The 10,544-nt window shown below is 49.8% G+C and overlaps 1 pseudogene; it reads right to left on the minus strand.

Annotated features, from left to right (window-relative positions):
* Nucleotides 1-8,100: 8,100 nt before the first annotated feature.
* LOC144123226 (uncharacterized) lies at nucleotides 8,101-9,429 on the minus strand (annotated as a pseudogene).
* Between the last annotated feature and the right edge of the window lie 1,115 nt (nucleotides 9,430-10,544).

Raw genomic sequence — 10,544 nt, forward strand, 5'->3', positions numbered from 1 at the left:
CTCGCGGCGAATTGCTCAGCTCTCGCGTGCACAAGTGCGCCGCGATATCGCTTTTCCTCTATCGTTTCTAGCTTTTGTTTGGTTTTTCGGACGTCTTCACTGAAAACACCCAGTGCCTTGCAATCCTCAGCTAATAACTTGTCCAGTAAGGCCTTCAAATGTGCCTCGCTTAACCTTACTTGAAAACGTATGCAGCTGGTTCTTTCCATTGCATACACTTTTATCTGCTGTTTGCAACTTTCCCATTCTTCTCCAGCTGCTCGATTGTGATTGTCATTTACGTTTATTTTATTAATTTCCTGTGCTGCAAACTCGGAGAAAATGTCGTCTTCCAGACGCTTATTGGTGAATTTCCAGAAATCCCACTGGAAAGAGTTTTTACGTTTTACCGCGCCTATACTGCATTTCACCAAGCAGTGGTCCGAGAAAGTTGCAGGAACAACATCGTAGCTGTGACATTTTGGCGACAGGTCGACCGATACATATATTCTATCAAGGCGGGCATGGCTACTTCGTTGAGTTGAGTGGTTGTAAATTACCGGTGGGATTAGCCTTGCAGTTGCTGCCGGCAATTGCTCCACCGTAGCGACACCTAAATAGAAATCCAGAAGCACTGTCCGCATAAAACCCAAATAGACACTCCTGAGGTCACCATGTGGAGGCCAAATCCGTGTCCTGCAGGTAAAGTAGAAGAAGGCGAGAACCATCCCTTCTACTCGACTGGCTCCCGCGCGGGAAAACAATGTCCTGAAGAGAACTGTGAGGAACTCCTACCTTCTTGAGGGATCCGAATAACACAGCCCGTTCCGCGTTGTACAAAGTACAGCACAAGAGGTAATGTTCTATGCCACCACACACACCACACCTTGAACACAATGGTGACAACGCTAGGCCAGTCTTATACATCCACGCCGGCATACGAGCAGAATCCGTGCGAACGCGGTGCAGCAAGGTGGCTTGGTACCTTTTCAGACCCTTGGTCACACTTGGCTGATGAGGAGAGCTCCACAAGAACTGAAGTGGCACAACACCACATCTCTGAACATTTGCTTGACTTCATGAGGGACGCCATGTACTGGAATCCCGGAGAGAGCTGTATGGGCGAGGTTGTCTGCTATCTCGTTGCCTAAGACACCTATGTGCGAGGGCATCCATTGAAAGCTAGAGGAGCCTTTGCTATGTAGATTCTGCACCAAACGTAGGGATCTAAGACTCAAGGCATCCATCGGGAACCCGTACTCTAACCTTTGAAGGGCAGATTTTGAATCTCTAATTATGACAGTAGGTTGAGGCGTAGTACACCGTAGCTTCTTTAGAGCTGCCTCAATGGCAACGCTTTCGGCCATTCTGGAGGACACAACTTTAGGAAAACGAACAGACCAATCATACTTCAAAGACGGAATATGAAAAGCAGCTGCACTAGATCCTCAAACCTTGTCCGCAGAGCCGTCTGTAAAAATTTGAAGGTGACTGGCATATTCGGTCTCAAGATGTTCCAGTACGAGCGAACGCATTGCCGCTAAAGGAGAATTCAGCTTAGCGTGAACGTGGGGAATTGTCAAGGAACAATCGAGGCTCGGAAAGGACCAAGGTGGTTTCAACGTCTTAGGTCGATCTCGAAGGTCGAGACCCAGAGAACGAAGAGTATTGAAAGCCAACTGCGCCCGGGACTCAGATATCTTTCGAAGGCGCTGTAGAAGCGCTCTCCCGGCAACAGTCTCTCTGAGGCGGCCAATTTGCAGCAAAAGTCTTTGTGAAGCGGCTAGCCGAAGAGGTTTCGATTGAGACTCATACAGTACTGCATTGTTTGGAGCAGCCTGCGGAACGCCGAGAGCCCTCCTTAGTCCCATTCTGTGCAAAACCTCGAGGCGTTCCAGCTGCGATACCGAGGGGGAAATTAAAGGGAGCTGGTACATTATGCGACTTGTCACCAGGGCATCGTGAAGCCTGATCATTGAAGCAAGATGGTGTCCCCATTGCTCACTAGCAACTCTACGAAGCACATTGAGACGCGAAGATAGTGAAGCCACAATCGAGTCCACAGCTCGTCGCCACTGTAGACGTGAGTCAATAGTGACGCCCAAAAAACGTATGTGGTTAACCTGACGAAGGCAAGACTGATCAAGGTCTATGCTCAGCAGCGCATACCGTCGTCCCCTACCTGGAAACAGGACGAAGCCAGATTTTTCCACCGAGAGAGTCAACCCAACACCTTGAAGGTAACTTTTAACTGAAAGCACGGCCTGTCGCGCTAATAGAGCTAAGCGTTTGTGTTGATATCCGGTTAACCAAAGACAAATGTCGTCTGCATATATCGACATATGGACATGCCTACAACGTTTTTGCACTTTTGCGGGAAGGCCAGCCACGACAACATTAAAGAGCGTTGGAGACAGGACACTACCCTTAGGTACCCCTCGCGATACCGCCCTTTCGGAGCTCATTGTACTGCCTAACCGCACTCGAAATTTACGATCACTGAGAAATGAGTGAATGAATCGCAGAAGATAGCCTTGTACGCCTATGACCTGCAGACTATTCAGTATTGAGCTCTGGAGGACGCTATCATAAGCCTTTGATACGTCTAGGAAAATAGCTAGTGTTGAAAGTCCGAAAGCACTCTGATGTTCAATGTGGCTTATCAAGTCCAGGACGCTATCTTGCGCGCTTAAACCTGTGCAGAATCCAGTCATGCATGCTGGTAGTGCCCTTTTATCCTCAAGCCACCAAGACAAACGCTTACATGCCATCTTCTCCATGAGCTTAGCCACACACGACGTCAGCGATACAGGACGATACGAAGCCGCGTCTGTCATCTCTTTGCTGGACTTCAGCAGTGGGACTACACAAGCCACCTTCCATGAAGGGGGAACGTCACCAGACTCCCACACTCGATTGAGATAGGTTAGGAGCATCTTCCGGTGTTCCAGAGGCAGGTTCTATAACATTTGATTGGTAATGCCGTCAGGACCTGGTGCACAGCGATGCCGCAGTCTGCGGAGCGCTGTCTGTAGTTCTCGAAGTGTGAACGGGGCGTCCATAACAGACGGAGACGTAGCAGGCAGAGCGCAGGGATGAATGCCTGGTCTGGAATTTACAAATGCATCCGCAAATTCCTCTGCCAAGCACACGAGATGTTTCTGCGTGCGCAATGCAAGCGCCTCGAAAGGTTTATTCGGACGAGAGCCACCAGCAAGACTGCCAACGACACGCCAAATTCTCGTTATCGGTGAGAAAACAGTCAAACTAGCGCAAAAGGGTACCCACTGGGACCTACAGAGCCTGTTCGCATGACGTCTAATGGCAGAGTTGAGCCTGTTGAAAGTTGTCTTCAAGGCTCTGTCGTCCTTCATCCGCAACAGTTGTCGCTCCGCCCTTCTGCGCGCTGCGCTGAGGTTCCTGAGTTTTAATCCGGAGTCGGAAAATGATCAGGTAGCTTGAGCGCCGTGGTAGCAGCCATCTTAGCATAAATAATTTTGTCTGTCACATCACCGGAAACACAGGCTAAGTGCTCTCTGTGTTTGTCCCAATTAACAACATGGCAAATTTTAGTACCACGCAGATTGAAGTCGGCAGTAAACACAAATATCGGGTAGTGATCACTTCCCATTCGGTCAGCTCTAGTTGACCACTGCACACGGACGTCAGGTGAATGTAAGGTTAGATCTATAGATGTGGGTGAGGTTCGAGGCCGAAAGAAAGTGGGACTTCCGTCATTGGCCACGCACAGGTCCAAACTGTCGATGACTTCTACAAGTTGGCGTCCGCGAGGATCTGTGTTCCTGTCACCCCAGGCAGGGTGGTGGGCGTTGAAGTCACCGCAGATGATTCTGGGTGCTGGGCAGCGGTCACAAAGTTGCTGGAGGAACAAAGCCATATCGACCTTCTTCCGCGGGGACACGTATACTGATGCAATGGACAGAGTTCGGAAGGCGAGCCGAATGCTCACAGCCACTACCTCAATACTGTCGGTACAAAGATCGGTGACGTTCAAAGCCACGTGAGTAATCTCCCTTCGTATGTAAAGGGCGGCACTTCCTGCGGGAAAAGACTTTATGCTGCAATTCTTGTGGGCGACGTATCCCGGCAAAGACCTCCCACCTGGCAAGCCACCCTCCGAGAGGGCCAGTACTGGAACACAGGTCTCTTTCAAGAACAATTTTAGTTCTGCTAATCGACTTATAATCCCAGCGCAGTTCCATTGCATGATAAACGGCACTTTTCTAGGGTTTTTAGTTGCAACGGGTTGAAGAAAACTAGCCATCTAGGAGTTGAAGTTCTCTCCGAAGGCGGTGATCAAGGTCTCAATGGAAAGCACCAGCTGTATAAAGTTCTTCAAAGTGCCAGGCTGCATCGCTTGGCTATATGAACGCAGGACATCAAACAAAACGCGTGGAAGGTCGGAGAGATTCCGGCTTTTGAGCTCCTTATTTTGCTGCACGCACTGGCGCACCACTTCGACAAAAGACAGGGACTGGGACCCACTCTTGGCCACGGTAGCTGGTGTCTGCATCTCTTTTAAGGCAAGGGGATGTCCTCCATGCTGTCGAGTCTTGCTGTGATCTGGTCGCTGAGGAACATGGACACTTTTTGCAGAAGCAGATCGAACAGCCAGCTCACCTTCGGAGGCCGTTGCCGACTTGCTCGGATCAGGTCGTGCAGCGACGTTGATTGCTACCACGTCCCGAGCTTCCGACTCGAGCGCAGGGAACTCTTCACTTCCATATATCGGCTTCTAAATAGGTTGTGGTTTGGGGCTACTAATGAAGGACTTGCGACGGTGTAAGGCGCTTACACGGAATGTGCAGCCACTGAAACTTGCTGGATGGTCACCTACACTATTAGCGCAAGCAAAATCTGCCTTGCACTCTTTGTAATCATGGCCACCACCACACCGCTTGCAACGTTGAACTTTGTTAAATCGCTCGCTACATGTCCAAAGCGTTGGCACCTGAAGCACCGGGGAGGAGTTTTAACGAACTCGTGGACTGCATGTTTGGTGAATCCAATGTCAATTATTCCAGGGCACTTGGTCTTGGGAGCAAACGCTAGCACAATAGAGTTTGTAGGCTTCGCTGCCCATTATTGTTCTCAAGGCTCCACCCAGCGCATTAACCGTCGCACGTGCAGAACACATTGCGGTTTCAAGTAGTCAAGAAGGGCACTTTCCGAATACCACACTGGTCCTCCCCTTATAACACATGTGTTAATCATGTAGGAGTGTGGCAGCCGCGCTTGAACTCGTATGCCACCGATCTGAGAGCACCGCAGAAGAATGTCTACTTGCTCTTCCGTTGAGATATCTAGATGAAAATCCCCTTGCGTTGTGAAGCAACTGCGAATCGGAGCAGATCCCAGCAGTACTTTAATATCCTCGAACAGCCTGATAGGGTTCCACTCTCTGAAGTCAACACCTTTCTCTTTTGGCTGAACTATCACTGGGATGCCGACTGTCCGGTGCATCCGATGACTCACCACTTTGAAGCCATCGTTGTCCATTTCAGCCATGTCAGCCACTTCCACGTCAGAGGCGACGATAGTTGAGTCGTCCCCACTGAGCGATGATGACGCACTGCACTGCTGGACGTCCCTGATGACTGGCAGATCCCCGCCAAGTGATGCCATGGCCGCCTCCGCCCCACTGGGCTCCTTCGGATGGCGCTGTCCCTTTAAGGATACCGGCGCCGGAGCTGCCGTACCCTTCCCGTAGGGACAGTACCGCCTTAAAGACGCGGCCGTCTTCCAAGGATGGAAATAGCCTAGTTAAAAACTTGAAAACAAGGCAAAATTACTGAGCTGAGGTGACAACAAATCGAGCAGCGTCGTCTTCCTCTCTGGCTACTTCGTTGGAAGTGCATGATGTTCACGCACTTGGCTACTTCGTTGGAAGTGCGTGAACATCATGCCGTGCTTGTATACCACACATTCAGTTACGTCCTCCAATGCAAACTTATCGATCAAGCGACAGAGAAGTTCGGTGCTTTCATCGCGGTGGGACCGCGTGCTGGTTCTGTCAGCCGCGCTCAAGATACAATTAAAATCTCCTAACAACACCATGCGTTTTTTTGTGCTTAAGAAACGCTGAGTGCTCTCAAAAAAATCTACCCTATCCTCGCCCACGTTAGGTGCGTAAACGCAAATTAGTCGGCATTAAGAGCAGGCGAAAGCAAAATCCGCTACTACACAACGACCCGAAGGGCACGATGCGTACGCCTGCACGTCGAGGCTAGGCAGCTTTTTTATAAACACAATGCATCCGGCAGATGTGCCGACGGCATGGCTCACGACAGCATAGAATCTTGACGTAAAACGTTGCACAATGCTCTCGGTGTCTTGTACCTCTTCCACTTTCGTTTCCTGAATAGCAAGCAGATCGATATTATGATCTGTTAACATGCGGTGCACTTGGCTCTGGTTCCTCATAGCGTCAAAACCTCTGACATTGAGCGTTGCAAAAGTCAAAGGAGGTAGCAGAAGCCATATTTAAAACGTGTGAAGACGCCGAGAGCACCGTGCAAACCTTTCACGTCTAGCATGAAGCTAGACGCCGTTGCCACCACCGGAGCCGTCAGGAGGGGATGTCTGGTTTTGCTGCGGAGGCAGGGGAGGTGCCTTCTCGGCGACCCGCTTGCCTGCCGCAAGGTTGGGCGTTGGCTTGAGTGTTGATCGCCTGGACTGGGCTGCTTTTGCTGGCGGCTCCTCAATGCCGCCAGCTGCGGGCTTGTCCTCTTCGTTGTCGGTCAGGTCGTGAGGTCGCGTGGCTGGGGCGGTGACGGTCGTCACACGGGCGCCGCTCTGGTCCATCTGTTCCTCGCTGGTCGGTGGTTGGTCGACATTTTTAGCCGGATGACTGGTCCCGTATCTGGACTACGCTTCATTTGTCCCAGCAGGAATTACCGTCCCCGGTTCCTTCCCACCGCCGCTGGCCGTGTTTCCGTCGCCGCTCGGGTGTCCCGAAGACTCCGTCGTCACCACCGGTGTCGTCGTCACGTCGGTTCCCTTTGCCGCCTCTTCTGTCTCGGCGACGTCCATAATGTGCTCCGTCGTGTCGACCCCCATTGCCAGCCCGGTTGCTACTGCGCATGTGCGGACGCAGTCGCTGTCGGCGTGGCCGTAACGCCTGCATTTAGAACACCGGGGCACTTTACACTCTCGCCGAACGTGGCCCGTGCCATGACAGCGGAAGCACTGCATCGGTCGCGCCGTCGCCACAACAAGGGCCAACTCCCCGGAGACACGTATATGGTGAGGCAGATCGTCGACCTTCAAACCAGGTTTTAGTTTTAGGAGCACAGTTCGTGTTGTAGATCCCTTGTCGTGGACGCCTTGGACGCGCCACCGTTCCCGTGTAACTTCGGTTACCTTCCCGAACGCAGCAAAAGCCGTCCGGATGTCTTCGTCGGCCACGCCTTCCAGCATCCAGTGGAGCCGTAGCTTGACTTGTTGGTCTTCCGGATCGATGATAAGACATTGCCGTCCTTTCACTTTCAGTTCCTTGAAGGCGAGAAGCCTCTTGGCTCCTTCAGCGGTCATGAAAGTCACAGCCCAAACGTGATTGATTTGGTACGCCCCCAAATCCACCACGTCAGGGAGCGTACCAGCCTGAGCCAGCGCATCACGAAAATCCTCGACCCGAAAGGGCCTAGATCGAACATCACCGTGCAGAAAAAGTGTGTTTAAAACCACACGTCCTGTAGGCAGCTGTGGCAAGATCACGTGATAATCCGTATCTTCGTTTCCCTCGATCCTGTTTCCGCGGCCAGCAAGGGCCGCGGTCGCCGCTCCGCCGGAGCTCATGATCCTGCGTCCGCACCGAACGGTTGCCGGAAGTAGAATGATGCGCCACTTTGCTGACTGCGCTGCTCGTAACGTAGCCTATATTAGAAGGCAAATTGCTGTACAGATTGAATCTTACTCTTGAAAAAAAACAATAGAAGAAAAAAAACTAGAGCAGAGCGTGGTTCCGATCCACCAGGGTTATGGGCCCAGCACGCTTCCACTGCGCCACTCTGCTTTTTTTTTTCTTTATTGCCGACTAGGCAGGAAAAACAAATACAACACGTTAAAAGGTGCTATCTGAACAAAGACAGCACTCGTAGGTTAAAACCGTTTCAGGGCAACAAGGTCATTCAACAGAGTTTACCATTCTGGTTTATCAACTTTTTCCTTATACGCATCTCTTAGGTAAGCAATACTCTCCACAAAGTACTCTCTAGCGGGTCGCACATTTTGATCTGCATGATGGACACCCATTCATGTCTTCCATACACCATGCAGTACCAACAGCATGAACAAATCATACGGTGCGCCGTCTTCGTTATTAACTGGCAAAAAACGGATACCATACGGCGTTATTGGAAGGTCTTTCTTTAGCGTTTTGCAGGATGTCCCAAAAAAAGACTGCATCCCAACAGTCCAAGAATATATGGTCTACAGTTTCTGTTGCAGCATATTAAACAGTCTGTGCCCCATGGGACATATATCCCCTTCTCTTCCAACCATGGCTTCACGGCAGTGTGCCACTATGTAAGTGGAAAAAGAAAGTTTTCACCGATGGCCGCACGGCCATCTTCTTCACTCTTTTAAGAACATCATCACCCTGACCATCACCATTCAGTAAGCGATAAATTGGCACTGGTAACATCAAATCTGACAGGTCCGCAAAGAGCCGCCTACGTTTTACGCCACTAAGGTACTGCATCGAGAATCGCACTTTCAATATTTGAAATGCTCCAACCACTTCACGCAAATACCCCTGCACACCTCGACGATGAAACCCTTGCGTACAAACCAGAAATTCGGGTAAAAAGTTTTGCAGCAGCACTTGCATCACTGTCCTCAAAAAGGGATCCTTTTGGTCTCGCAAGAAAATGAATCTCGAGACAACTTGCCTTAAAAACAAATGTACAAGACCCAAACCACCATTCTGCACTGAGCGAAACCAGTTTTTCAGGCTCGTGCGCTCCCATGTTGATCCCCACACTTACACAGCTAACACTATGTGCAGCTTCTGAACACACATTCTTGTCATGAACATCGCCTGCAGCACGTACCATACTTTCGCGACAAGGAAAAGGTTACACACTGTTGCGCGAGCAAAAATGGAAAAATCCCTACCACCCCCTTTAGTTGTTTTCGAACGCACATGCTCAGTTTCTTCTCGCCAATACTGTGTCGTGTCCTTGTAGTGCTGAATTGGTACGCCTAGATACTTTGTAGGCACGTCTGACCACTGAACACTTTGAAATACGGAAGGAGAGTCTTCCCACTCCCCTGCCAGAAACCCAGGCATTTGTTCCAGTTTATAACACTGCCGGTACATCTGCAGTATGCTGTGGCATCGTTCAGGGCCTCCTTGACACTTTCTTTGTCTTTGCAAATAATAGCAATATTATCAGCATACGAAAGCACCTTCACTTCTGCTGACATTAACTGGAAGCCTCTAACCCTTTCATTGTGCAGTACTTTCAAGCAAAACGGCTCCAGATAGATGGCAAATAGCAAGAGGGATAAGGGGCACCCTTGCCTGACAGAGGAATGGATTTCCATACTATCGGTGAGTTCTTTGTTGACTACAATATTGGCGAAACACCCCTTGTATGCCATTCTCACACCATCCGAAATCACTGAGCCCAAGTTTACATATTCCAATATACTGAAAATTGTGTCGTGATGGACACGATCGAAAGCTTTTTCAAGATCAACCTGTAACATAGCTGCGCGCATTGAGAAAACGTCACAACACTCTAAAATGCTCCTCATAATGTGAATGTTAGTGGTTATTGACCTTCCTTTGATGCCACAAGTCTGGTGTGGTCCCACAACATCTTTGATGACAGTTTGCAATCTCCTTGCTAGCACCTTCATAAAGATTTTATAATCCACGTTCCTTAACGTTATAGGTCTGAAAGACGAAACCAATTGCTGCTTCTCGCGATCATTACTCTTAGGAATTAGTACTATATGCGCTCGCCGGTAAGACGGTGGCAGCTCTTTTTTTTCGTACGCCTGCATTAAAACAGCGTGTAATGCCTCTGCCACTTCTCGAAACCGCTTATAGAAAGCCGCGCTCAAACCCTCTGGACCAGGCGTCTTGCCCGGACTAGGATCATCTATGGATTTTTCAATTTCTTGGATTGTAACTGGAACTTCTAGAAATGATTTCCTTTCTTCGTTGAGTTTTGGCATGAGCGACAAAAACGTGCTTTCAAAACCCTCTGCAAGTTTGTTTCTGCACCCAAATAATTCGCTGTAGTGTTCAACAAAGGCTCTTTTAATCATTTCCTTGTTTCGGGTTACTGCATTTCGAGCCTTATCTCTTGGATATCATTTTTCGCTGCGTAGCTCTTTTCATCCGCAAGTGCCCGCTTCGTTGGCATTTCACTAACCCAAAGCTTTTCTGCCCGTGCCCGTATAACTGCTCCCTTGTACTTATCATTGTCTAGCACTTCAAGCTGCCTACGAACATCTGATTTCTGTACTGCGCAGTCCCGGCTGCGCACATTCTTGACTGAGTAACAGATCCAGCTGGCATTGTAATTGCT

This window comes from Amblyomma americanum, chromosome 3 (genome assembly GCF_052857255.1).
Source record: "Amblyomma americanum isolate KBUSLIRL-KWMA chromosome 3, ASM5285725v1, whole genome shotgun sequence".
Taxonomy (NCBI): domain Eukaryota; kingdom Metazoa; phylum Arthropoda; class Arachnida; order Ixodida; family Ixodidae; genus Amblyomma; species Amblyomma americanum.